Source organism: Rhinatrema bivittatum, chromosome 8 (genome assembly GCF_901001135.1).
Source record: "Rhinatrema bivittatum chromosome 8, aRhiBiv1.1, whole genome shotgun sequence".
Lineage (NCBI taxonomy): Eukaryota > Metazoa > Chordata > Amphibia > Gymnophiona > Rhinatrematidae > Rhinatrema > Rhinatrema bivittatum.
Genome location: NC_042622.1, coordinates 93,115,062 through 93,142,181, shown reverse-complemented (window position 1 = coordinate 93,142,181; position 27,120 = coordinate 93,115,062). Strand labels below are relative to the sequence as shown.

The 27,120-nt window shown below is 42.6% G+C and overlaps 1 protein-coding gene and 1 long non-coding RNA gene across 2 annotated transcripts in view; one reads left to right on the top strand and one right to left on the bottom strand.

Moving 5' to 3' along the window:
• Nucleotides 1–27,120, bottom strand: part of COL5A1 (collagen type V alpha 1 chain) — a 385,801-nt gene that overhangs the window by 218,723 nt on the left and 139,958 nt on the right.
• Nucleotides 1,858–24,409, top strand: LOC115097433. Its single transcript, XR_003858283.1, has 4 exons — nt 1,858–2,063; nt 3,911–3,992; nt 4,439–4,525; nt 24,289–24,409. It is a non-coding gene; the product is annotated as an uncharacterized LOC115097433 (long non-coding RNA).

Below are 27,120 nucleotides of genomic sequence, written 5' to 3'. Positions count from 1 at the left end.
TCTGGAAAGAGGGAAGGGAGCATCTGTTTATATAAAGCAGACCTCTGTCACAGACAGAAGGAACAGAGATTTAATGGAGGATATTCACGAAATTGCGATGAAAGGGGAGGTGCTATTTCTAGATGATCTCAGTCTGCAGGATGCTGATTGGGATATCCCGATTGCGGTGTCATCTAGAGGCAGGGGGATCCTGGATTCTCTGCAGGGAGAACTGTTCCGTCAACTCGTGAGGGAACCCACACGGAAGAGAGCAAGATTGGACCTGGTGCTTTAGTGGATGATCATCTGGGATCCAGTGATCACTGCATGGTATGCGTCAGTGTTAGAGTGTAAGAGGTAAAGATTCATTCCAATGTGAGGGTCCCAGATTTCAGGAAAACTAACTGTTAAAATGGGGGAATAAGTCAATGAGTTGTTATCTGAATGGGAAAATCTAGGGGAAACCGAAGAGTAACAGCAGGGCTAGCGTATCCCAATAGGAGAATTAGGTGGTCGCCTAGGGCTCCAGCCATTAGGGGGCGACAAAGAGCAGCCATTTGGGGCCACGAGCGGAGCCCATCCCACTCACAGCCGGGAGCAGTAGAGACTCGGTGGGCTGTGAGCGGAGCCTATCCCCCCTGCGGCTGAGAGGAATAGAGCCTATCCCGCTCGCGGCTGAGCATCGTCTTTGTGTGAATGTGTGTGAGTGAGCAGGATTGTGTGTGTACGAGAGAACAATGATGTTAGTGAGAGAGAAGGAGAGAGCCTGTGTAAGGGTGCCTGTGTGAATGAGACAAGGAACCTAAAAGAGGGGCCTGTCTGAGTGAATAAGGTCAAGGCCAGAGCCGGGGCCTGGAGGACGCAAGGCAGAAGGTTCTCCTAGGGTGCCTAATACCCTTGCACCGGCCCTGAGAAGTAAACAAAACTAACAGGGGATATTATAAGGGAAACTAACCTTTTTATTAGGAAAGTAAATAAAGGAAAGAAGAAAAAGAGGCCGCTAGGATTTTCTAAAAAAAAGTAGCTGAAAAGGTAAAGGAGATTGCATAAATAGAATGACAGGCAACAATATCTGGAAAAGATCAGAGAAGCTGGGAAAGTAATCAGGAGTGAAAAATGTAAATGGAAGAAAATAGCAAATATGATAAAAACTGGAGAGACAAGACTTTTTTTTAATGTTAATGACAAAAAGAAGTGCAAAACTTGCATTTTGAGACTCAGAGGTGAAGGGCAGGAATATGTAGAGGCGGATGAGGAAAAAGTGAAATTGCTTAACAAATATGTCTGTTCGGTGTTCACAGTAGAGGGGCCTGGAGCAGGTCCACATAAAACAAACATCTCTGAAATTAAGCCCCGAGGACTGGCGGTATGAATTGGTACAGACCACTGTACCGACACACGTTAACCCTCAAAGTCTTCTGTCCAAAAGCAAAGGCAAGGAAACCCCTGTCACCATGAAACCTAAACACTAAACAGGAAGTGGCCCCAGCCTTAATTTCCTGGCCCTGTCACCTGCAGCCAAGGTGCCTGTGAATCAAGTTCTATGTCTTTCATTTCTTTAAACTGCTGTAGAGGTGTCTTTCCTTCAACAGTACTACAGGATTTATCTGAGGCTGGTTGTGACGTAGAGAGAAAAGAAACATCCACCTTCCAGGAACTACAGACCTGAGTTCTGCTCAATCAGAGCACGCCTGACATTCCAGGACCACTAAGACAAGATTTCCTGATGGAGTGGCTCTCTGAAAGATTATGGCCAACATTCAGGGTCTTCTGGGGTCTTTTCCATGAGGAAGAAATTTGTGCTGGTAAGCCAGGAGACTGCAGCTGTGACAGACCCAGAAACTGCAGCGGCACTAGCCAGAGTAGAGGAAGAAAGAGGCACAGCAGCTGGTGTGTGTGTGAAAGAAAGCGAACAGCAGCTGAGAGGCGCAGAGAGCCAGCCAGGCCAGCAGCTTTGGAGCAGGGGGTGGTGTCGGCCTCCAGCTGAGGTACACAAGATGTGTGATAGGGAGGAAGCCATTCCTCTGCTAAGGCCCCAGGCCAGAGAGACTCCAGCTGAAGGGAAAGTCATACTTTGGGAGAAGGTGAGTTTCATTTCATCTGTTGAATTTAATATACTGCTAGTAAAAATAAATTAACTGAGTGATTTGCAATAAAATAAACATAAAATCCAATCGATATAAATAACACATGAAGAACCTTAACAATACAAGACAAAAACAGTAATATGAGGCCTGGCAAAAAAAAAAAAAGCTGAATCTGCAGTCCCAATTGTTAGTAAAAGAAGTCTGGCTGAAAAAACCATGTCTAAACAGCTTTCTAAACCTTTTCATAATTTTAAGTCCGCTCGTTTGCCGTAAAGAGAAAATTATTGATCAAAGACCTGATTAAAAAAAAAAACATGCTTTGACTGCTTTCTGAAACGTAAAAATATTTGATTCTGCATGTTTCTCAAAAGGAAGAGCATTCCAAAGAAGGGGAGCCTGGTAAGAAATAGGATATTCTCTCATGAGATCTAATCTAATAACCGAGGGAGGGGGAAGACATGGGAGGCCCTTGTTAGCTGAGTGAAGAGTGCATGATGGAGAATAGGGAATCAAGAGTTTGGAAAGATAGAGAGAGGGAAAACAGGGTAAAGTGTGCAGAATTTTAAACAGAGAATTTTGATTCAGGAAGTCATAGGTAACCAATGTAATGACTGGGGCTACATGACCCTAGATAACCTTAGCTGCTACGTTCTGTAACCATTGTAACTGCTTGAGTTGGTAATGCGGAAGCCCTAGCAAGAGAGAGTTACAGTAGTCTGTCTTGAAGATGACAAAAGCATGGCCTAATAATTTCAAATTCTGAGGTCAAGAACTGACCTTAAACGGTGAGCATAATGAAGAAATCAGAAAAACGGTTTGTAAAATACTAGATTTAGTTGCGTACTATTGATAGGAACTCTAGGCTCCCTCAGGGGGGTTATGTGGTTTTTGGTGGTAGCATTGTCGCTTGCCAAGAAAGCTGTATTATCATGTTGGAAAACTGATGAAGTCCCTAGCTTTGCTCAGTGGTTAGCGCTGATGCAATCCACTGCGCAGATTGAGCAATTGCGGATGAAAGACCTACCCTCAGGTAGGGCCTTTCTAGCCTACAAAGGCTATTTTGAGCTATGGAGGAAAGTCTTACGGAAGTGGGATGCGAGCCGTTTTCCTGCGTATGTTCTCGACGGACCCAGCCTCGCTTCCCAATCTTAGGCATTATTGTAATGAGTGGATGAATGGAGTGTGATTGTAGTGTGAGTGTGAGTGTGTGTGTGTGGGGGGGAGGGGATTAAGTTTTCTTCATTGTTAAAAACTGTTTGAGCCTAAGGATTCTCTTACTCTGGGGATATTTTTTCCTGCACTATTGTCATGTTATAACCTTCTTTGTCCTGGACTGAGTTCTATACCATGTTTGTTGGCTCAATAAACACATTTAAAAAAAAAAAAAAAAGAGCTGACAAAGCCAGCATTAAATCAGCACATACAGTGAAAAAAAGATCAGCCTCCTGGTTTCAAAACAAAAATCATCCACTCATTCTGCCTTTAAACTGAAGAGACGGAAGAACCCTGCCACTTCCGACTGACTGTATGCAAACAGAAGAGGCCTCCAACACTAGAACAAAGCGGATCAAAAAGAGAGGTTTATTTTCTATCCACAGGAAGGCACCGGGGCTTGGATAATTATTTATTCTGCTTAAGCTTACCCTGGGTGGTTCCTCTTGAATCATTCAATGCACTATATTAACAATTTGAGTTTTTTTTTCTTTGTGCTGATTCACATTATTCTGTTGATCTATACTATTTTCATACTTTGTATTTATATTTCCACTTTGGGAATATAAAAGTAAAAAGTCTGAATGTTTTACGTTCTGTTATGGGATTGATCTTTTGCTGCCGTATTGCAGGTGCTGTATGTCCGTTTTTGTACTTAGAGCTGGCTGACTGTGGAGCAAAAGGCCTTGCAGGATCCGTTTCTCTCCCCTGAAGGTAGAGACTTCTTGTGTGATAGTCATTATGCCAGGGAAAGGGCCTATACCTCAGTGCATTCAATAAATGTTGCCTCCTCTATTCTGTGGTGCCACCCCCTCCCTTGGATGGCCTTATACCCCTAGAAGGGGGCGGGGGGATACAAGTAATGATTCATGTAGCCATAGGTTTGCCTGAAGCGGATCAACACCAGTAGATACCAGGAAACCCTTCTTTCTTCGATGTAAACAGCTGATTGCAAAAGCAAGATTCAGCGTTAACACAAAAGCCAGAATACAATGGCTTTTCTACTCATTTCTTTACAGCAGACCTCCAAGCACCATCATAACAGAGTTTCTTAAAAAAAAAAATTGTTACCAAGTCTTTCAAAAATTAAGATGGATGCCACCATAATCTATTGCTTACTTTTTAAATAATTTAGGCTCATGCATTTGTCTTACATATAGCAGTAACGTGTTACAGCTTCTAGAGCAGGGCTCTGCTCCTCACACACAACAGTGAAGCCTGAGGATGCAAACAGCATGAAGCCAAAGGTAAGTCACCCTTAATGGAAAGACGTTTCAATCTGCTTTCTGCTTAATACAAATTTGATATTTTAATAGGGTGTTCTTAATGCAATAGGGTATGGATCCATTGCATAATTCAGTAGGGTGAGGTCAACTCAAAATTATGAACATTTGCAGGTGACTTATTGTCATGAAATGATGTATTTGTTTAGATATTTCAATTATTTCTTTTCCACTTATAACGGAACTGCCGTACTAAGCGGAGAATAAGAAAATTAGTGGCGATTAGTTGGGACTTCCCATAAGACATAGGCAGGCCTTCCAGGCTTCTCACGTTCCAGTTGATGCTGTTCTAGCTGGGGAATTAGCAAATCAGAGCCTTTATCTCAGGTCATGTGAGCAGAGCATCCTACACATGATGCAGGTGTGGTGGCATTCTTGGGCTGCTGCCTTCCCAACTTGTCACACCTCGACCAGAGATGCTGGCTTAAGTTAGCGATGCTTGTGTAGATCAGCAAAAATTCATGGGATTTTTATCTTATTTGCTTCTATAAGAGTTAAACATTTGCTGCCACAGCTAGGAGGGATTCCTTATCAGTATTTTACCTTCTGGGCTTTCCTTCTTGTCTGGCAGATTTTGAACAGTGTAGCAATCATCCGTTAGTTGTATTAACTTGATTTACCATAAATCATATAAATCTCAAACACTGATCCATTTTTCATGCAGAGCACTTAATTACCGGTACTCATGATGGACTATTTTTTTTTCTAAAATGAATCTCTTATCGATTAATTTAATAGCCAAAAAATTCTACATCTTACTAGGGTGTGAATATTAATGAAATATCTCTAATACCAGGAGAATAGGGAAAAGTACCTGCAATTATTTTTATATAAACATGATTTGGTTACTTATTTAGATTACATTTCCAAAACTGAATTTACTTCCCCACACCCTGGGCTTCCTATTGGAAAAGTAATTGATTAAATAACTACTCTGAAGTGCCATCATTCATTGTGAGCTGTCACAGTGGTACCTGGCTGCCATCTTTAATATGACACGAAGGCAATGCTTTTCCCATACTACAACAATAAGCTTTCAATGTATGCCCAGTGCCACTGTGCATGAAGCACAGTTCGATACTAAACTAAACAAAGTCTGAAAAGGGGGCAGTACTCTGTCTTTTTCTCTGTTTAACCTCCTCTGCTAGCTCTCATCTAAGAACCATCACCCATGGACACATACTGTGGCAGCTTCCTGTGGCTGAGAGATCAGGACTATTATAATGCCACTGCTTAAAGGTAGTCCTCCCTCATTACTATAGTAAAAAGGCTAGAGATGAGGCACATTCTTCCCAGGCCTGAATCTGACTCTGCTCGCTTGTCTAATACTGAATGTACATCCCAGTCCCTACTAGTGCAGCTTACATCTGTGTCTAGGAGTATGTGGCCTGGAATTTTGCAAGGCCGAACCCACTCACTTCTGCTTGTTGACAAACTGCAAGATCACATACTACAGGGCCTCATATCGCCAGTCCTCCAGATCTGTTGTTCTTAGGATATACAGCATGAATAGTCACCACATTTATCCACAGACACTTGTTCTGAGAACCAGGTTAAATTGCATGGCTCAATTACCTTGAAAACGAAACATTTCAGACCCTCGATGACTAGAGCCTTGCATCCCTGATCAGCTCTGACTGAGAATTTTCAGTTAAAATTCTGTAGACCACTGGGAACCAATTCCAGTCCTCAAGAGCCAGTGCCACAAACAGGCCTGGTTTATAGGATATCTGTAATGAATACGCATGAGATAGATTTGCGTACAATGGAGGCAGTGCATGAAAATATCTCTCATGTATATTCTGTTTGCCAGCTCTCGTGACGTCCTCATGAGCTGGAGCACTCACTCTCAGGTGCTTCAACAGCAGGCCTCACTCACGTGACATGGGCGCTACCATCTTCTCACCAGCATTGCTCTCCTTAGGCTCGCACGCGCGCCAGCTGCCCAAACTTAAAGGGCTTGCGGAGGAAACAGGCCACAGTGCCCTTGGATGACTTCATAGGCTTCAACCCTTTAAAGGGCCTCTTCGCCATCCAGACCAGGGTCTCCTGCATTCCCTGTAGTGTGTATTACTAGTGTTCCTGTTCCTTGTACCTTCTTCTAGCCTTGCTTCATCCAGCCTTCCAGCCTTGCTTTGGCTTCTAGTCCATCCTCGTCTTCCAACCCAGCATCATCTTGTCACCCGTTCCAGCCTTGTCCGACCTGTCTTCTTTGTTCCCATCTTCAGTGTCTCCTGTGTGTCCTCGTCTACCTCAATTTGCTGCTCCAGACCTGACTTCTTGCCTGCACCTGACCACATTCGCTTGCTGCCTGGGCCTGCTCTCTCGCCTGGACCCAACTACTCTTGCTTGCTGCCTGCCCTGACCTTGGCTTTCCTCTGACTTCCGTAAACCTGCTGTCTATCTTGTTTCTGGTTTGTCTCTGGATTCTAGCCACGACCGCTGCCCTAGCAACCACCTAAGTCCTGCCGGTCACCAGAATCCAAGGGCCCAACCTGCAGAGGAGGTGGCTGGTAAAGGTGAAGCTTCAGACTGTCCTGCTAGAGGGCGCGTTGGCCAGCTGCTGGCGTGGGTCTCAGGGGCTCGCCCTCGAGGCTGCGTCAACTGCCCTGCAGCATTAAAGGGCTATACACCCCGTATCTGTTACATATTCATTATGGTTATCCTGAAACCCAGGCCTGTTTGTGGCTCTCGAGCACCAGCATTGGCTATCCTTGTTGTAGACTATTTTAAAAAAATCCTCAGCACACACCCACAGACACGCTCCCTGCCACATTGTTTCATTCTTTCCTTACCGCAGCTTAACCATCACTTTAACAACTGTAGAAAGTACCTTGCTCCATACTTATCCTCTGAACATTTTGATAGCAATGGTTTCCGGACCTTCTTTTGTCTACCCTTGACCCCAGCAGAGTGCTGCTATTGCATTATGTAGAATGACACGTGGTGTTTAAATTGTGTTTTATTTTGTGGGTTTTGGTTTATTGTCTAAAAACAAAGCAGGCTGTGCCCACTTCACCTGCCAAAACCAATGGCCACGTGCTAGTGGTGGGAAGCTACACATGGCATAGCTGCCCCTGTGTTGCAACCCGAACCAATAATCACAGGAACAGAGCGCCTGAATTAGCAAATGCTTTCAGGCCTGGCTCTTATCTCCAGCTTTTTGTAAGCAGAACTGGCAAGCTGATTGAAGCAGAGCAGCAAAAGAGAAGAAGAAAATGAGAAGAGGGCTGAAGTGTTTATGTGGGGGAGGGACTGCAGATGGATTTTCCTTACTTTATTGAATTTTAAGGTTTTGTGATGTTCTACTTCTCCATCAGCCGGGCACTGAATCATGGGTATGAGATCATGGAAGCTATCTGACCAGCCAAAGCCTTGCCCTGCCTTTCTTATCGCTTAACTAATTCTCTAAGGCAAAAGTCTATCTTTAGAACATCTGGATAGCAAGCAGCGACATCCAGATACAGTATATAATCAGCCCACAGCAAGATACCGTTCGGATCGATGTAGCTGTGAAGTGACGAGAAAGGGGAGCTGTGGTCAGACAAAAGGCTACTTTAGAATAGCCCTTTCACCACGAAACAAACCACTGCGCTACAATGTGAAACAAGAGTAATACACTGTACTTCACAGTATGCAGGGAGCAGACAGCAACCGGCTCCCCCACTGTAGTTTCTGAATCCAGCCAGGGGTCGCTTTCATTTTTCCTCTTTGAAAATCTCACTGTGCATCTGCTTGTTCAGCAGTCTTGTGGTGAGGGGAGGGACATCAGCCACTTCTGGGCACATGCCCCATGCCTTGCAAGAGATCAGACACCGTTGAGAGAGCTGGGATCCCATCAGAGTCTTAGCCACACGTTTCCATCTGATGGCAGGATTCCCAGTAACATTTCTCACTGCAGCCTCTGGAGCTCTCTCAGAGCTGGAGGTTTCACTTTATGCTGACCTGAAGGGAATGACATTTTTTGCTTGCAAATAATGTAAATTCAACAGTAATGGCCAGATAATATAAAATATATTTCCAGGAAGAACAGCAGCCATGCCCCAGAGGACAATATATCATAGTGTTTGGAAGTGCAACAGGAGCAGCAGCCTGAGGCCGTGTATCACGCTCCATTCCTGAGTCCTTTAGGATTTGTGGAATGTTTGCAGAAGAAAGCTCCGTGGATAAGGCCAAAACCAACCTGCACTTTCTCCTAAGGAAAATCCTTGCTTTATCTATATTCCTGTTTTGAAGGCTGGGCTCTGGTTCAGAGTTCCAAGCTCCCACAGCCCTTCCAAAATTGTTTTGTCAAATCAGAGAACACTGCAGTGTTCACAGTTTTTTTTTGTGGGCTGGGAGGGAGGGTAAGAGGTAAGGTAGCAGCAAGGAAGAAGTCCCAGTTATTCCACCAATAGCAACAATTGCTTTCTGGCTCAGGAGTGCACAGTCAGCCAGAGGATGGGCAAAGGAATGGCTGGGCTGGACTGAAAGGGGGATTATAATGGAGAAAAAAAAAATCTCTGGGTAGCTAGCTATAAATAAAAGCTCCAAGCTCTGCAGCCCTAGTGGGAGCAGTATAAACAGAGTTTTGGTAGTGTACTAAGGAGGAAGATGATAAACCTGTCCTGGATAGGGACTAATATTTTACAGGTGCTCTACTTTATTTAATATTTATTTGCCTGCACCCTTTATTATCTATTTTAGAATCATATAATTGTTTTAGAATGTATGCAGACAATATCCAAATGTTTTTCCTAGTTCTGAATAATTTGATTTATACATTGAATTAGATAAAATGTTGTATAACTGATGTAAAGAAATAGATGATTAGCAATCATTTTCTGTTAACATAAGAACATAAGAATTGCCATGATGGGTCAAAACAAGGTCCATTGAGCCCAGCATCCTGTCTCCGACAGTGGCCAGTCCAGGTCACAAATACCTGGCAGCTCCCATGAAATAGATCTAATTCCTGTTATTCATTCCCAGGGATAGCAAGAGCTTTCTTTAGTCTACCTGGCTGTAATGCATTATGGACTTTTCCTCCAGGAACTTGTTCAGACCTCTTTTAAAGCTCCTGTGCTAGTCACCTCGATCACATCCTCTGGCAACAAATTCCACAGCTTGATCGTGTGCTGAGTGAAAAGGTACTTTCTACAATCTGTTTGCTGGGTGTTAGTTTTATGGAGCATCCCCTTGTTTTAGTATTTATTTACCCATTCTACCCCACTCATAATTTTATAAGCTCCTAATAGTTCCTCTCTCAGTCATCTCTTTTCCAAGCTGAAGAGCCCTAGCCTGCGTAGCCTCTCATCATAGGAGAGATGTTCCATCTCCTATCATTTCTGTCATCCTCCTCTGCACCTTTTCTAGTTCCGCTATGAATTTCTTGAGAATTATCTTGAACTGTTCACAATACTCAAGGTGTAGTTGCACCATAGCTTGATACAGAGGCAATATGATATTTTCTGTTTTATTCTACATTCCTTTTCGGATCAATCCTAACATTCTATTTGCTTTTTTTGACCGCCATCACAGACTGAGCTGAGGATTTCAAGGTCCTTTTGCTTTATAGTGACTCCCAAGGCAGAATCAGCATCATATAACTGCAGTAGGGATTATTTTTCCTATGTATTACACTCTGCACTTTTCCACATAAAATTTCATCTGCCATTTAGTGGCCTAGTCTCCTAGCCTCACAAGGTCCTTCTGCTGTTCCTCGCAATCCGCTACTTTTTAACAACTGTGAGTAATTTTGTGTCATCTGCAAATTACATCACCTCACTCGTCGTTCCCTTTTCCAGATCATTTATGAATATATTAAACAGGACAGATCCCAGTACTGATGCCTGTGGTACGCCACTAACAAGCCTTCTCCAACTACCAATCCATAATAGAACACTGCCTTCTATCCCATGACTTTGTAATTTCCTGAGGAGTCGATCATGGGGGATTTTGTCAAATGCCTTTTGAAAATCCAAATACATTATATCACCTTTACCCACATGTTTATTTACGCCTTCAAAAAATATGAAAAGATTGGTACGAGAAGACTTCCCCTTGCTAAAACAATGTTGGATCTTCTCCATTAAGCCATGTCTATCTATATGGCCAGTGATTTTGTTTTTAAGAATGGCTTCTATCATTTCATCCAGCACCAATATTAGACTCACCAGTCTATAGTTTGTCAAATCTCCCTAGATCCCTTTTTAAAAACCAGCATCACATTGACTGCCTTCCAGCCTTTAGGAATCGTGGCTGTTTTAACTAAAAGGTTATGGATAACTAGTAATAGGTTAGCAATTTAATGTTTTAGTTCTTTTAGAATGCTAAAGTAGATGCCATCCAGTCCCGGTGATTTGTTACTCTTTAGTTTGTCAAGTTTACATCCTTCACTGTCACATATATTTGTTTTAGTTGCTCAGAATCTCCACTATTAAAGAATATTTCAGGTATGGGTATGTTCCCAATATTCTCCTCTGTAAAGACCGAGGCAAAGAATTCATTCAGCTTTCCTGATATTTCTTTGTCCTCCCTCAGCACCCTTTTTTGCCCCTCAATCATCTAGCAGCCAAACTGACTCCCTCACAGGCTTTTTGCTTGTAATGTAATTGAAAACATTTTTATTACTAATTTTTGTCTCTCTAGCAAGCTTTTTCTCAAAGTCTCTCTTGTCCTATCTAACTACTCTTTTACATCTACCTTGCAAGTGCTTATGTTCTTGCCTATTTTCTTTATATGGGTCTGCGTTCCATTTTTTTGAACAATGCCCTTTTAGCTTTAACTGCCTCCTGTGTCACACCATTATACCACGCTATCAGTTGTTTGGTCTTCCTTTGACTTTTTTTTAATGCAAGGAATACATTTTATCTGGGCTTCCAAAATGGTATGGTAAACAAAGTCCATGCCTCATGCAAAATCTTTAACCCTTTCAACCACTATTTTTTAGTTTTTTTCTATTTTCCTCATTCTATCATAGTCTCCCTAGTTAAAGTTATATGCTACTGTAGTAGTTTTATTAAATGTCCTCCCTCCAGTAACTATATCAAATTTGATTGCATTTTGATCTCTACTATGTAGCGACCCCAAAACAATAACCCTTTGTACCACATAAGAACATAAGATATGCCATACTGGGTCAGAACAAGGGTCCATCAAGCCCAGGATCCTTTCTCCAACAGAGGCCAATCCGAGTCACAAGTATCTAGCAAGTACCCAAACATTAACTAGATCCTATGCTACTAATGCCAGCAACAAGGAGTGGCGATTCCCTATTGATTAATAGCAGTTTATGGACTTCTCCTCCAGGAATTTATCCAAACCTTTTTTAAACCCAGCTGTCTTAACCACATCCTCTAGCAATGAATTCCAAAGCTTAATTGTGCATTGAATGAAAAAGAATGTTCTCTGATTTGTTTTAAATGTGCTACTTGCTAACTTCATGTCCTGCTCCCTAGTCCAAAAAAGTAAATAACCATTTCACATTTACCCGTTCAAGTCCTTTCATGATTTTGTAGACCTCTATCATATCCCCCCTCAGCTGTCTCTTCTCCAAGCTGAACAGTCTTAACCTCTTTAGCCTTTCCTCATAAGGAAACCGTTCCATGCCCTTTATCATTTTGGTCACACTTCTCTGTACTTTCTCTAGTGCAACTATATCTTTTCTGAGATGCAATTACCAGAATTGCACATAGTATTCAAGATGCAATCTCTCCATGGAGTGATACAGAGGCATTATGACATCCTCTGTTTGATTTACCATTCCTGTCCTAATAATTCCATACTGAGCCAACAATTTCAATGTAATATCAATTATGACACCCAGATTTTTTACCTGGGTTGTAACTCCTAAAATTGAACCTAACATCATGTAGCTACAGCATGGGTTATTTTTCCCTATATGCATTACCTTGCACTTGTCCACATTATATTTCATCTGCCACATGGACGCCCAATCTTCTAGTCTCTCAAGGTCCTCATGTAATTTATCATAATCTGCTTGTGATTTAACTATTGTGAATAATTTTGTATCATCTGCAAATCTGATGACCTCACTCATCCTACTTCTTTCTAGAACATTTATAAATATATTAAAAAGCACCAGTCCAAGTACAGATCCCTGAGGCACTCCACTTTTTACCTTTTTCCACTGTGAAAAGAGACCATTTAATCCTACTCTCTGTTTCCTGTCTTTTAACCAGTTTGCAATCCACAAAAGGACATCACCTCCTATCCCATGACTTTTTAGTTTTCTTAGAAGTCTCTCATGAGAGACTTTGTCAAATGCCTTCTGAAAATCCAAATACACCACAATTACAGATTTACCTTTATCCACATGCTTATTCACCCCTTCAAAAAAATGTATCAGATTTTTGAGGCAAAACTTTCCTTGGGTAAACCCATGCTGGCTGAGTCCCATTAAATCATGTCTATCTATATATTCTGTGATTTTGTTTTTTATAATAGTTTCCATGATTATTCCTGGCACTAAAGTCAAGCTCACCAATCTTCCTTCCCTGGATCACCTGTGAAGTCTTTTTACATATATTGGGATTATTTGGCCACCTTCCAGTCTTTTAATGATAGATTACAAATTACTTGCAATAGGTCTGAAATTTCATTTTTTAATTCTTTTAGAACCCTGAGATGTATACCATCTGGTCCAGGTTATTTGCTACTCCTCAATTTGTCAATCTGGCCTACTACATCTTCCAAGTTCACCGTGATTTGGGTTAGTTCATGTGAATCGTCACCCTTGAAAACAACTCCAGAACAGATAATTCTCCAACATCCTCCTCAGTAAACACCGAAGCAAAGAATTCATTAAGTCTTTCTGCAATGGCCTTACCTTCCCTAAGTGCCTCTTTAACCCCTCGATCATCTAATGGTCTAACCAACTCCCTTGCAGGCTTCCTGCTTCAGACATATTTAAAAAGGTTTTAATTATGTGTTTTTGCCTCTACAACTAACTTCTTTTCAATTTCTCTTTTATACTGTCTTACCAATGTTTTCATTTAACTTGCCAATGCATATGCTTTTTTCCTATTTTCTTCAGATGGATCCTTCTTCCAACTATTAAAGGAAGATCTTTTGGCTAAAATAGCCTCTTTCACCTCACCTTTTAACCATGCCAGCAATCGTATGGCCTTCCTTCCACCTTTCTTAATGCATGGAATATATCTGGACTTCGCTTCTAAGATAGTATTTTTTAACATTGTCTATGTCTATTGTACACTCCTAACCTGTGTAGCTGTACCTTTCAGTTTTATTCTATTTTTCTCATTTTATCAAAGTTTCCCTTTTGAAAGTTTAGTACTAGAGCCATTGATTTGCTTGTAGTCCCCCTTCCAGTCATTAATTCAAATTTGATTATGTTATGATCACTTATTGCCAAGTGGCTCCACCATCGTTACCTCTCTCATCAAATCCTATGCTCCACTAAGAATTGGATCTAAAATAGTTCCCTCTCTCATCAGTTTCTGAACTAATTGCTCCATAAAGCTGTCATTTATTCCATCCAGGAATTTTATCTTTCTATTGCATCCCGATGTTACATTTATCCAGTCATTATTGGAGTAATTTAAATCTCCCATTAGTACTGCACTACCAATTTGGTTAGCTTCCCTAATTTCTCTTAGCATGTCCTCATCCATCTCATCATTTTGGCCAGGTGGACGATAGTATACTCCTGTTGTTGTACTCTTCCCCAACACACATGGGATTTCTAACCATAAAGATTCTATTGTGCATTTAGTCTCTTGCAGGATCCTTATTCTGTTGGACTCTATTCCACCCTGGACATAAAGTGCCACTTCCCCACCAAATTGCATGGTATGGCACTAGCCCATTGATTATCCTCCTTCCACCATGTCTCTGAGATGCTAGTTAAGTCTGTCTCATCATTCCCTGCTATACACTCTAACTCTCCCATCTTACTTCTTAGACTTCTGGCATTAGCATACAGATATTTCAAAGTGTGATTTTTGTTTTTATTGACAGTCTATTTTTCAGTTGACAGGGATAATTTGGAATCATTTAGCTCAGGGGATTCTTTAATTATAGGCATATGGACTACTTTTGCTTTTATTTGAACCTCTCTATTGAGGTGCCCTAACTCTCCTATTTCATTAGTATTTTGTTGCGCTGGAGGTGGACCCTTCGCCTGGTGCAGGATTGGTACTGTCCTCTGGTCGGACCCAGAGAGTGCCTGCCACCAGGTGGTGGAGCACACAAGGAGACAGAGGCTAGCTGGAGCTTCGCCAATAGCAATCCGGGGTTTCCGCAGGTTGAGCCCTTGGGTACCTGGACTGCTTGGACTTAGGTGGGCCTCCGAAGGTCTCCCAGAGAGATAGCGGAGAGGTGTGCCCACCACGAGCAAAGGTGCGCGGCTGGTGAAGAAAGGATGGGCTAGACCAGGATCAGGATCACTGGAGACCTCTGGAAGGAGACAGGAAGTGAAGGTCCTCCAGGTGAGATAGGCAGTGCCTACTGGTCTAGTCAGATGTAGACCGCGGGCAGTGCCCGAGCAGGCTGGTCTGGTGGTCACAGGAGCGAACAGGGTATCCAAATGTAATGCAAGGGCAAAGCCAGGGAATCCATCTGAGGGTGGTCAGCCAAAGCAAGGGTCAGTTCCAAGATCAGTCCGTACGTAGTCAAGACGAGCAAAGGTCAGTTCCAAGCGATGGTCATGCGTGGTCAGAAGGCAGGCAGTGGCCAATTCCAGGCAGCAGTCAAACGTAGTCAGGCAAGCAGGGGTCAGTACTGTGAATCAGTCCGAGAAGGTACGACAAGAGGAGGAACGTAGAGCAGGAATCGCGAGGTGAGCAGGCCCGGTCGCGGCACCAACGCAGCCGGAACGCGCAACACATTTGACAATACCTCCCTCTGAACCATGCACTGCTGAGCGACTGTCAGCTTTTCCCTTTGTACTATTTTAAAAGCTGCTCCCTTGTAAAGGTTACTGCTAGCAGCCTAGTTCTACCCTGGTTACGGTGGAGTCCATCCCTTCGGAAAAGACTCCCCCTTCTCCAAAAGGTTCCCCAGTTCCTTACCAGGTCGTGCATTCCACTGAGGACTGGATTTAAAGTATCTGCCCCTCTAGTCAGTTCTAGGACCAGCTGTGGTATCTAGAAACTTTTGTGGTATCTAGAAACTTAACCTCTGTAGCATGTCCCAACTTTTGTGGTATCTAGATACTTAACCTCTGTAGCATGTCCCAATGAGACACTGACCCAATCAGTACTGAAGTAATTGAAATCTCCCATTATTACTGTGCTGCCAGATTTATTAGCCTTTAAAATTTCAGCTAGAATCTCACAGTCTAATTCTTCATTTTGGCCAGGTGACCAGTAGTATACACCCACTGCTTTACTCTTATCTGTCACACATGGAATTTCTATCCATAAGGATTCCACAGTGCATTTTGTTTCCTGCAGGATTTTTATCATGCTTGATTTGACATACAGTGCCACACCTCCATCAATTTGATCTGCCCTATCATGTCGATATAATTTATATCCTGGTATCACAGAGTCCCATTGGTTATCCACCTCCCACCTCATCTCTGAAATGCTTATAATGCCATTGCCTACATCCTTGTATAATACCATTCATTCTCACTCATTAAATCTTAATTTTCAGACTTCTGGCATTCACATAAAGACATTTTAAAGTATGTATTTTATTTGTACTTTAATTTCTCTTTGTATTCACAACCTGCTTGTTAGCAAATCATACAGGCAGTTTAGAGTCATTCATGTCTGAGTGTTATTTGTCTATATCCATCTGGGCTACTTTAACCTCCCTACTGGGATATTCCAACTTCCTTGTTTTGTAAGTATCTTCCTTGTTTTGTAAGTATCTTCTGAGTAACTGTCAGCTTTTTCTGCTGATCTAGTTTAAAAGCTGGTATATCTCCTTTTCAGAAATTAGCACCAGCAGCCTGGTTCCACTCTGGATAAGAGGCAGCCCACCCCCTTTTCCTAGAATGCTTCCCAGCAACTAATACATCTAAAACCCTCTTCCCTCCACCATCGTCTCACCCCCCGCATTGAGACTCTGAGCTCAGCTCTGCCTCTGGGGTTCCTGCGCGTGGATCAGGGAGCTTTATGTACATACTGAAGGAATCTACTGTATATATTACCACAACTCTGGACAACTAAGAACCAAAATCACGAAGATTTCAACTCCTCCTACTCAACGACTATGGTATCTTAAGTGACTCGGGCCCCAAGGCCTCTGCACCATTCGGAAAACAAAAATACAGGACCATAGAATAAAATCCACACTGTTGTCCCATGTTGGAAATCACATACAACAACAGCAAAGGCACTTCCACCTGTGACATCATTAAGGCATCCATGTAAGTATATTAAGCCCATCCCTCAAGAGAGCTCTGCTATGTACGTTTCATCCTAAAAATAAAAGTGTTGTCCTAAAGGAATGTTACTGCTCTCTGCCAGTCCCGAAATATTGACAATGAGCTACTGCCTGGAATATAAACTTTAACCTTTCACCTGCAACAGGCAGGCCATGCTAACAAGTGATTTTCTGAAATGACACAAGCTATACAGGCAGCCAAGTTTGTCAGGACCTGCTTTAGGACAGGGTGGGAGGGGCTGGAAAGGACAAGCAGGTAAAAGCATGAGAACATACAGTGCCACAAAGACAAGAAGGATAACAAATAATAATCGAATCACAAAGAATCAATCAAACGAGAGAATTCTCAAAACAACCCACTGACTAAGATGTGAAAACTGTCATTTCATTTTAATTTTCATTAACCTTTGCTTAAGTATTTGCTCACTCATGAATATGGACTAGAAAATTTAACTTGATAAATATTAATGCCTACCTCTGCACCCAATCATTGTATGCCTGTAGAGTTATAACTATGAACGTTACTTTGTAAACCATTGTGATCTATACATGGAATGCTGGTATATAAAATGCCCAAATAAATAAATAATGGCCTGGTGCCCCAGCACTACAAGTGACTTTCTTGGCAGATCTGAGTGAAATCACTGAGGCAGAGCTTCCAAACACCCAGCACTGGCTGGGCCCCCTATATTGGCCCTGGAGCTCATGCTTCCTATCACTGGAGCAGCTGTACACCAGAAATACCAAGGAAGTCCTTTGCTTCTTTCCAAACTGTTGGGAAGGAATATTATCACTGATAAACAGAATCCCAGAGGAGGAAACAAGAGGGAGAAACCTGGAAAGTTCTCAACAGAGATTCTTTAGGTTGCATGGAATTACCAAACCTTTTTAAGAAACCTACTGGAAGACAGCACCCCATGTGTGAAAAGTAACATTAGCCAATGCTTTTCAGATCTTTTTTTGTGATGAAAATGTCTTCCCACATCTGGAAGTCATCATTCCCTGTGAGAGCCACAATCAATGCAAATCCTATCGATGTGTCTCAGAATCCCATTGCCACACTGTGTTGGTGCTCCACAATCCACTTGGCACCACAGCAAACACCAAGCTTTCCCAGGATCTGTCCTGGTGTCTGACCACACTGCCAGCCATTTACTATGAGCCCATCAGCATCCTATGGCCCAATAACTAACTCAACAATCTACAACAACCCAAAGGAAACCCACTCTTTATCCCCCCTCAATATTTAAAGGTGAGCAGAGCCCCCCTCCCCCCTTCTAGTTTATTTTTCGGAGCAGCAACTACTCAGATAACATCCCAACGCCCCTTCCTTCACTGCCACCCACAGATGAGCAAAACAGAACTCCTGGAATAGAAGAAGGTAATTTCATTTCTCGGTAAAATACAGGATGCACCTCACAATATAGAGCATATATGGCCCTAGTCAGATTCCCCATCCACCAGCCTAATCAAGTGTCTCGTTTTAAGGCGCTTTCTCCTCTGAATTTGTGTTCTATGGGCCTGATCTACTAAAAGCCTTCTTCCATTTTGTGTCTATGGGAAAAAATGGTTAGCACATAGTGCCCTCCATGGACAAAAAAAATGTTAATTTTTTTTTAAATGTGAGTTTTCAACTCCCTTTGTCATTGTAGAAGGGACCCATATAGACTCAAAAGCTGGTCTAAAATTTAAAAATCAACCTCTTTGGATAATTCTTATAGTGGTGCAATAAAAGGTATCATGACCTATATAGGACCCACTTTTCTCAGGACCCGTATGGCGACCAGAACTCTGCACTACTGCATTTTTCCAAGCAATCGCTGTTTGTATCTGGCCACGTAGACACTCACCAGCCACATGTTTTAATGCCTTCCAAATCCCTCCCATGTCTGACAAACATTTATTGCTATATGTCGTGTTCCACAAGACAAAATTACAGAGCTGAATACTCAAAACAGTCATTACATACTGTTCTGCCTTCTATTTTTTTCCCTGTTGGCCCGCTACAAACTGTGCGCTAGTTGAACCTGGTAGTTTGCATCTGCTTCAGCTAGGAAGTTTATTTGATAATATCAGCAACTTGAAGATGAAATTTTACCCTCCAGAGGCAGCATTTAAACTGTATATTGAGCTCACCAAGGCAAAGTAAAACCTTGTTTTGTATAAAACAAAGATTAGCTTAATCTCCTAAATGTTTGCATATATATGCAGCCTTCCTCTCTCTAGTGAAGGGATACAGAACCTTGATAATAATCAGGACCACAGTCAGATCTATAAAGGCTTAAAAGATGAATGCAGGAATGGCCCGAGCATGAAAATATGAGAATAAAGCCAGGCCCTCCAGTTTAGACAGCAGACACATGTTTTCTGAGATCTGTACCTTTTTCAAATGATAATCCCCTTTGCACCTATTAAGGGTCTTCTGTAGATCATCTCTAATGAGGCTAAACAGTTTCTGGAAGTAGCACGTGAGAGTGGGGATCCCTGTGAGTTAAGCCCTTGCCCAGGCAACCAATGTGTTCCTGCTCTCCCTTCTCATCACTCTTCAGAGAAATATATTCTAAAATGCATACAGCGGTACCACCTTTGCCCAGCGCCCCCCCCCCCCCCCCCTCCAGCCATGTGCACCAGCTACTCATTTCCTTCACCTACCTAAATGGAAGCTATTGGAGGGGTTGTCAGGGGTTAAATGGTGCATGCAGCAGTACAGAACATAGTCAAGTTGTGCCTGTTCTCTTGTGATCTCACTTCTGTTTTACAAAAGCCTCTTTTTAGCTTGAAAATGTCCCAACCACCTTTGCCATCTGAAAAGGGAATCTCTTCATTCCTGCAACAGCTGCGGTCTGAAGTTTGGGAAGCTTTTCCCCCTGAACGACTTCAGCAGACGATGCTAATCAGTAAGGCCCGGGCGCTCGTCCATAGGAAGGCTGTCTCAGACGGCAAAGATGAGTTCAACTTTCCAAAGTTCAGCTCTGCTGCTAATTGCCTTTCCAGGCTGAATTTGACACCCTTCAGATCGGCCTAGAGCCTCAATTCTCTCTCCCCCCCATTACCACGGCAACGCTAGTGTGACGTAGGGTGCCTACAAAACTTGCATTCAGCCTGGTATAGATCAAAATAACTTTAACTGATAGGCTGCATGTTCACCGGGCATAAAAGAGCTACATTCTCCGGTTGACCTTTAGCCTTCTCAAACTCTTCATAAAAAATAAGGCTTTTGAAACATTTATGGGGCAAAATGAATAGGAACCATTGTTTGTGCCGAAGTCTTTAACTAGATGTTAATGTAGCTGAGAGAGAGAAAGCACAATGGCCGGCACACTCAGTTTCTGGCCTTGATTTATTTCTAGCTCATGGCCTGATTTAGATTTTGAAATCTGATAAAAAATGTTTTTTCTTTTTGGACTCTGGTAGCAATATCTAGTACAGTATGGATACTGCATTTGGTAGGGGGTGGATGGGAAACTGTTCTCTTAATCAGAGGATAGGAAAGTTGGGCTATCCAGGCATAATGAGTTGTTGAAGGCCACTGAAGGTCAAACCGGTTCAAACATTATGCACAAAAGCTATAGCTCCAAAAAAATGAAGGAAAACCTACAAAATTTGTAAACAAAATATTATGTTTCATGTTATACAATATATTACCTTCTCAGTCTGCTCAGTCATTGACAAGTGAGATTGTCTGACGTTCAAAAGCTATGATGAGAGAAACTCTGGAGGATGAGGCCATGGAAGTTCATGGAAGTGGATGATGTGGCTTAGAAGTTGACTGCTTTCCTGTCACTCTTGTAATGAGGTTGAATTGAGAGGTATAGAGAATGCTTTCAGGTTTATTCACCTGTAAAACGTTTATGTCAACCCAAAATCGAAGGCGGAAACCAAAAACATGCTTTGCGACTTGCAGAACAAATAAGTTGCTGAAGTTCTGTTCAACCACTCAAGGAATGTTTAATTAGCCCAATAGAAATATAGAATATAATGGCAGATAAGGACTGTAAGGCCCATCTGGTCTGCTTAATTGACTTCCAATAAAATGTTTAGGACTATTACTGCTATTTAAAAAGGCCTGACTAGGAAACACACCACACTGAGTACAAGCTAGGGATTAAAATGAGTTGAAAATTAGTTACAATATTTATGACTAGTTTAGATTTTCCCAGCAATGCTGGCCTGAGAGAGTCTGAACTTGTTAGATCTCAGAAGCTGAGCCTGGCTAGCACCTGGATAGGGAACCCACCAGAGAAGACAGGGCTTCTATGGGCTGCAGAAGGCAACAGCAAACTAATGCAATATTCCACCAAGAAAAAGTCACAGGCACCACAGCAGCGCTGAGATTGCCCAAACCACAAGGCCCAGAAATGGGCACAAAGAGGACAGACATAATAACAAATTATTACTTACTGCTGTACAGTTTTTATGACTCCTACAGATTAACATATTAAACAGAAAAGGTATCAACCCCCTCTACAAGCATTTGCCCCGAATTCCCAAAGCCCAAACTTGAGCACACATATGGTAACAGATTCAGTTTTGCTGATTTCATTTTCCAAATCTAGATTCAAATGCTGATGCAATTGTTTAAGCAGGGCTGGCCATAGGACTGCCAGAGCAAACATAGGAGCATTAATGTAATCTTGTTAATTAAATTGACAATAGATGTCTTTAAAATATATTGGACCATGGACAGGCTGAGAAAGTACAGAACCTCAAGTATCTGAGACCTTTTGGTCAAGAGGATTTCTGTTCATGACGAATATTGGTCCATATTCCAGGAGTCAGATAAAGAATTTTGATCGAGGCCATCTGAGGCAAATTTACAGCCTTGTTCGGGCTCCAGATAAAATTATGGCTCATTCAGCATGGCCTGTGGCCGCCGTTCACTCTAAGGTGTGCAAGAGACTGCCGACACTTTTTCCCACTCTGCACTATGTGCACTCCAGCCGTTCTAAGGTTTAAATTGGGCAGCGCCTGCAGCACTTGGCAGAGGTGGAGGGGGGGCAGGTGTCAGCATCCTTTCATGCACCTTAGAGAAAACCATTGCTCATGGCCCATTTCATATCTGGAGTTTTTTTTTTCCTTCTAGAAAAATGCAAATGTTTTAAAAATAAATCCTAAGTATAACTTTATTTCAGCTTCTAGAGACATGCTGTTGAGAAAGGTCCAGTGGCTTCCAATACTGTATCTGACTGACAATGGATTTTCTATGACGTATTATTCACAATAAATACCAATCAGTCATCAAAGCAACCAAATGAAGGATTATTTGCATTCAATTGAATTCCTTTAAAAAAAAAAACAAAACTAGGCAATAATTTCCCGATACTTGATAAACAGAATTTGATAGAAATTCAAGGGCCCACAGCAAAGTACTAAAAAGGCATGTGGTGTGCCCTATACAAGTGGGCAGTCCTCACAGGTCAGCAATACCTAATTTCAGTGAAACCGGTTCTTGAGATGAATGAGACTTTGCATTCATGCTGTTCTTTTTCAGCTTACAGGGTTTTCCTGAGTCCACTCCACACTTTCTCTCTGAACCTGATTTATCCAAGGGCTTTTTCCATACTGAAGAACAACGTTGTTAAATCAGGCCTCCAGAGAGCCGCTGCTCCCAGGTTCGGGGCTCTCATAGCCCTATTAGGGGTGCCGCTGAGCTGAGTACAGGGCTCTCCTGGCAAGAACCAGCCCCAGAATCATACAGAAAAATGACTTTTTATTGAAAAGTGTTCTCGACAGAAGAATTTCACTATAACTTGACTCCTGAGTCTGCTATTTTATAAGAGCTGTCATAACATAGTCATTTGTAATCACCAAGCGTTGAGTATCATTGTCCAACTCAAGACCTTTAAAAGTAACTTCCAGGCAGGGTAAGTGGAGTTTTCTTTTCAATCCAACTTTATGAAAAGCTGACGATGCACCTGTGCCTTCTCGCTCCCTTTCACAGTGAAATCAAAGTGCACATATCATTCCTCCTTGGCTGCTGATTATATCACCCTTTAAGACATTTGGCAAGGTTTTCAAAACTAATATATATGTAAATAATAAAAATAGAACACCGAAGGCCTGAAAGGCCCTGGTGCCTCCTATAGACAAGAAATTCTAAGAGAGAGGTGGGCGGGCACAAGAAAATGATTCTCTTGGCTTGATGTTAGGACTTGGAAGAGACTAGTAGAAACTAGCATTTTATATCCAATTCCACTACAGTGTGTTGTATATCTTCTTTCCAACTCCGTCTTTTCTGTCTGCCAAGACTGAGATATTAATTTGCTGGCGCTATCAAACTGGCTGGAACAGCAACCCTGCTCTAGCTTAATTGCTATACATTCGTAGAAAAACAACTTAATTCTACAAAATCCAAGTCTCTGGCATTTCCAGATGCTGTAGTCTATAGTTTGCTAATGTCTCTTGCATTTTCAGCCCCTGTGTCCCGAATTTTACAATATGTCCTACACATTCAGAATGTGGTGTCTGCCCTTTCCTGAATTTTCCAGCATTCGTTATGGCTAGGAAGGTTGAAGGAGTGGCACCTGACATGAATTACATGTATGGCTTTTCTTTTTTGGTGTTTGTAAAGTTGTAGACCTAAAAGTATCCAGATCTTATAATTATTGTACTTATGATTCGAAATCAGACTGAGCACAATACTGTGGCATGTAGGAGATGTCTATTTATGAGAGTTGTAACTTTATATTGCTGGGCTCACCTTACAATTAAACTCATAAAAATATGTTGCTCCAAGTCCAGAATGCCATCTTTCTCTCTCATAATGACACATACCCAAAAATGATGCAATTTAAATGCTGGTTCCGTCGAATGGTGATGAGAAGCTTTACCTCTGAACTTCTGATCAAGGTTAGAACCAGAAAACACTGAGGTCAATATTGAAACTGAAAAGTTATCCGTCTAAAGGGCTTACTTGGGTATATTCATCACTTATCCAGGTAAATCCTAGCTGGGCAACTACTTACCCAGCTAGTATTTAGCCAGATAAGTCGGGGGCATTCTGGGGGCAGGCAAGAGGCAGAATGGGATGGAGTGGAATTATCCTGATAAGTTAACCATCTAACTCTGGATATTATTCAGCTAATTTTGGGCAGACTGTACGGTTAACTAGCCGAGCCGCTTAGTGGTTGAATATTGCCTGCAGCAAGGGGCATTAGAGAAGGGTGTCTTTCCCTAAAAATTCCCACACAGCACCCTATTGATGCCTTTACAACCCAGGGCAGGGGTAATAAGGGTCCCCATTCATGTCCTGGGGGACAGAAGAAGGATGGAACTGCTTTATGGACAATGCTTAAATCTGAATAATGTTGTTTCAGAGGAAGGACATTGCTTGAAATAACAAAACTATGTTCTTTTTTTCTTCAAAGGTTTTCTCTCCCTTCTGTGTCAGTGGCAAAACTCTGTAGAAAATAAGCCCCAACCTCTGAATTCTTTTATCCAGCTTTGGTGATGAAGGGATGAATCTACAATATCTTTAACTGTACTGACTGATTATTATGAGCGGGATTTCCCTTCATGACTGGTTTTTAACAGCAATACTATATTATTTATTTATTTGACAAGTTTATATACCTCATAATCATTTGAAAACAATAAAAGCAGTTTACAAAATTAAACATCCATTATCATAAAAACAAAACACAAAAATGTGATCAAATAAACAAAAGAAAAATATAAATTACTGCTAAATCCCAAAATACAAAAGGAGCACTGCCCAGACACCTGACAGGAGGTCAATTAACTTAAACTCTGTCACCTTACGGAACAGCCAAGTCTGATTTTCTTGCCAAACTATGAAGTTTAATTCTGCCCTGGCTTATTCCAGCAAAGCATTCCCAAGTTGAGGGGTACAGATGAAGTCGCCCAGGAAGTTTGTCACTTATGACACAGCCCTGAGAAGATCTCAATATCCGGCCAGGCCTGTACCAAGTTAATTTTTCTCAAAGATACTTAGGACCACCGGGACAGTGCCATTAAGTTTGAGTCATGCACAAGCGCGTGCCAGGATCCGACGACCGCATAAGCTGCTGCTGCTATGGACTACGGGTAAGTAGTAAAATAAAAAAATGTAGGGTACTCAATGGGGTTTTAGGGGTCGGGGCTAGTAGGGTAAAAGGGAGGCAGGTTAGGTAGAGGGTTTAGGAAGTCCGCTCCTTTACTGGGGCAAACTGGGGGGGAACAGGGAAATAGGCCCTAATGCGTCGCCTCGCACATCTACTAAAATCCCCCCACTTACGCTCGCGAGACGGCATTTGCGTGCACATGTGCACGTCGATATAAAATCATGTGCACGGGTAGCGGATTTTATAACATGCGCACGCATAGACGTGCGCATGTTATAAAATCCGCTTTTGATACGGTCCCGCATAGGAGGCTTGTGAATAAAATGAGAAGCTTGGGAGTGAGCGCCAAGGTGGTGGCGTGGATTACAAACTGATTGACAGACAGAAGACAATGTGTGATGGTAAATGGAACCTACTCTGAAGAGAGAGTGGTGTCAAGCGGAGTGCCACAGGTAACGGTGTTGAGACCAGTTCTGATCAATATCTTTATGAACGACATTGCAGAGGGGATAGAAGGTAAAGTTTGTCTGTTTGCGGATGATACTAAGATCTGCAACAGAGTGGACATGCCAGAAGGAGCAGAGAGATTGAGACGTGATATAAGGAAGCTTGAACAATGGTCGAAGATATGACAGCTAGGATTCAATGCCAAAAAGTGCAGAGCCATGCATCTGGGGGTGCAGTAATCCAAAAGAGCTGTATGTGACGGGAGCTGAAGGGCTGTTATGCACAGAGCAAGAGAGGGACCTTGGGGTGATAGTGTCTAGCAATCTCAAGACAGCGAAGCAGTGTGACAAGGCGATAGCTAAAGCCAGAATAATGCTGGGCTGCATAGACAGAGGAATAACCAGTAAGAAAAAGGAAGTGATAATCCCCTTGTACAGGTCCTTGGTGAGGCCTCATCTGGAGAACTGTGTTCAGTTCTAGAGGCTGTATCTCAAAAGGGACAGAGACAGGATGGAGGCGGTCCAGAGAAGGGCAACCAAATTGGTGGGGTGGTCTCCATCAAATGACTTATGAGGAAAGGTTGCAGGACCTAAATATGTATACCCTGGAGGAGAGGAGGTGGAGGGGAGATATGATATAGACCTTTAGATACCTGCTTTAATGATGCACAATCAACAACAAACGTTTTCTGTTGGAAAGAAATCAGTAGAACTAGGAGTCATGAAATGAAACTCTAGGGAGGATGACTCAGAACCAACATCAGGAAATATTTCTTCACTGAGAGAGTGGTGGATACCTGGAATGCCCTTCTGGAGGAGGTGGTGAAGACAAAAACAGTGAAAGAATTCAAAGGGGCATGGGATAAACACTGTGGATCTTTTAGGCTAGAGCAGTGTTTCCCAACCCTGTCCTGGGGACCCCCCAGCCAGTTGGGTTTTCAGAATATCCACAATGAATATGCATGAGAGAAAATTTGCATGCACTGCCTCCATAACATGTAGATTTTCTCTCATGCATATTCATTGTGGATATCCTGAAAACCCGACTGGCTGGGGGGGCTCCCCAGGACACGGTTGGGAACCACTGGGCTAGAGGATGGAAATGAAAAATTGAGTGCATGTGGGTAACTTGTTGGGTGGCGGTTACTACTCTTAACCAATAAGCCTTCATGCTGTTGATGCTACTCCATTAGTGCTCTCTGCTTCAACGGCAAGGGGAAAGAGGAAAAGGGGAAGTAGATTCAGACAGCAAATAACAAGGAAATTGAAGTTTACAGTCAGGGAAAGCAAATAAGCATAGGGGTAACTTGCTGATACAGCTGTTACTACCCTTAACCAATAAGCATGAAACTCTTGATGCAACTCCAACTCTGATCTCTGCTCCAACAGCAAGAGGAAATGGCAGGGCCAGTGCATCCCATTAGGTGAATGAGGCAGTCGCCTAGGGTGCCAACCATTAGGGGGCAGTGAAGAGCAGTCATGTGGCGCTGTGAGCAGAGCCTAGCGCACTCACGGCCGAAAGGACTAGAGACTCAGCAGGCCATGAGCGGCCCCATCCTGCTCGCGGCCCAGAGAAGCACAGAATCAGCTGGCAGCAAGCACTGCCCATCCTGCTCACAGCTGCGAAAAGCAGACACTCTGTGGCCATGAGCAGCGTCTCAGTGAATGAGGTCATGGCCGGGGCCGGGAC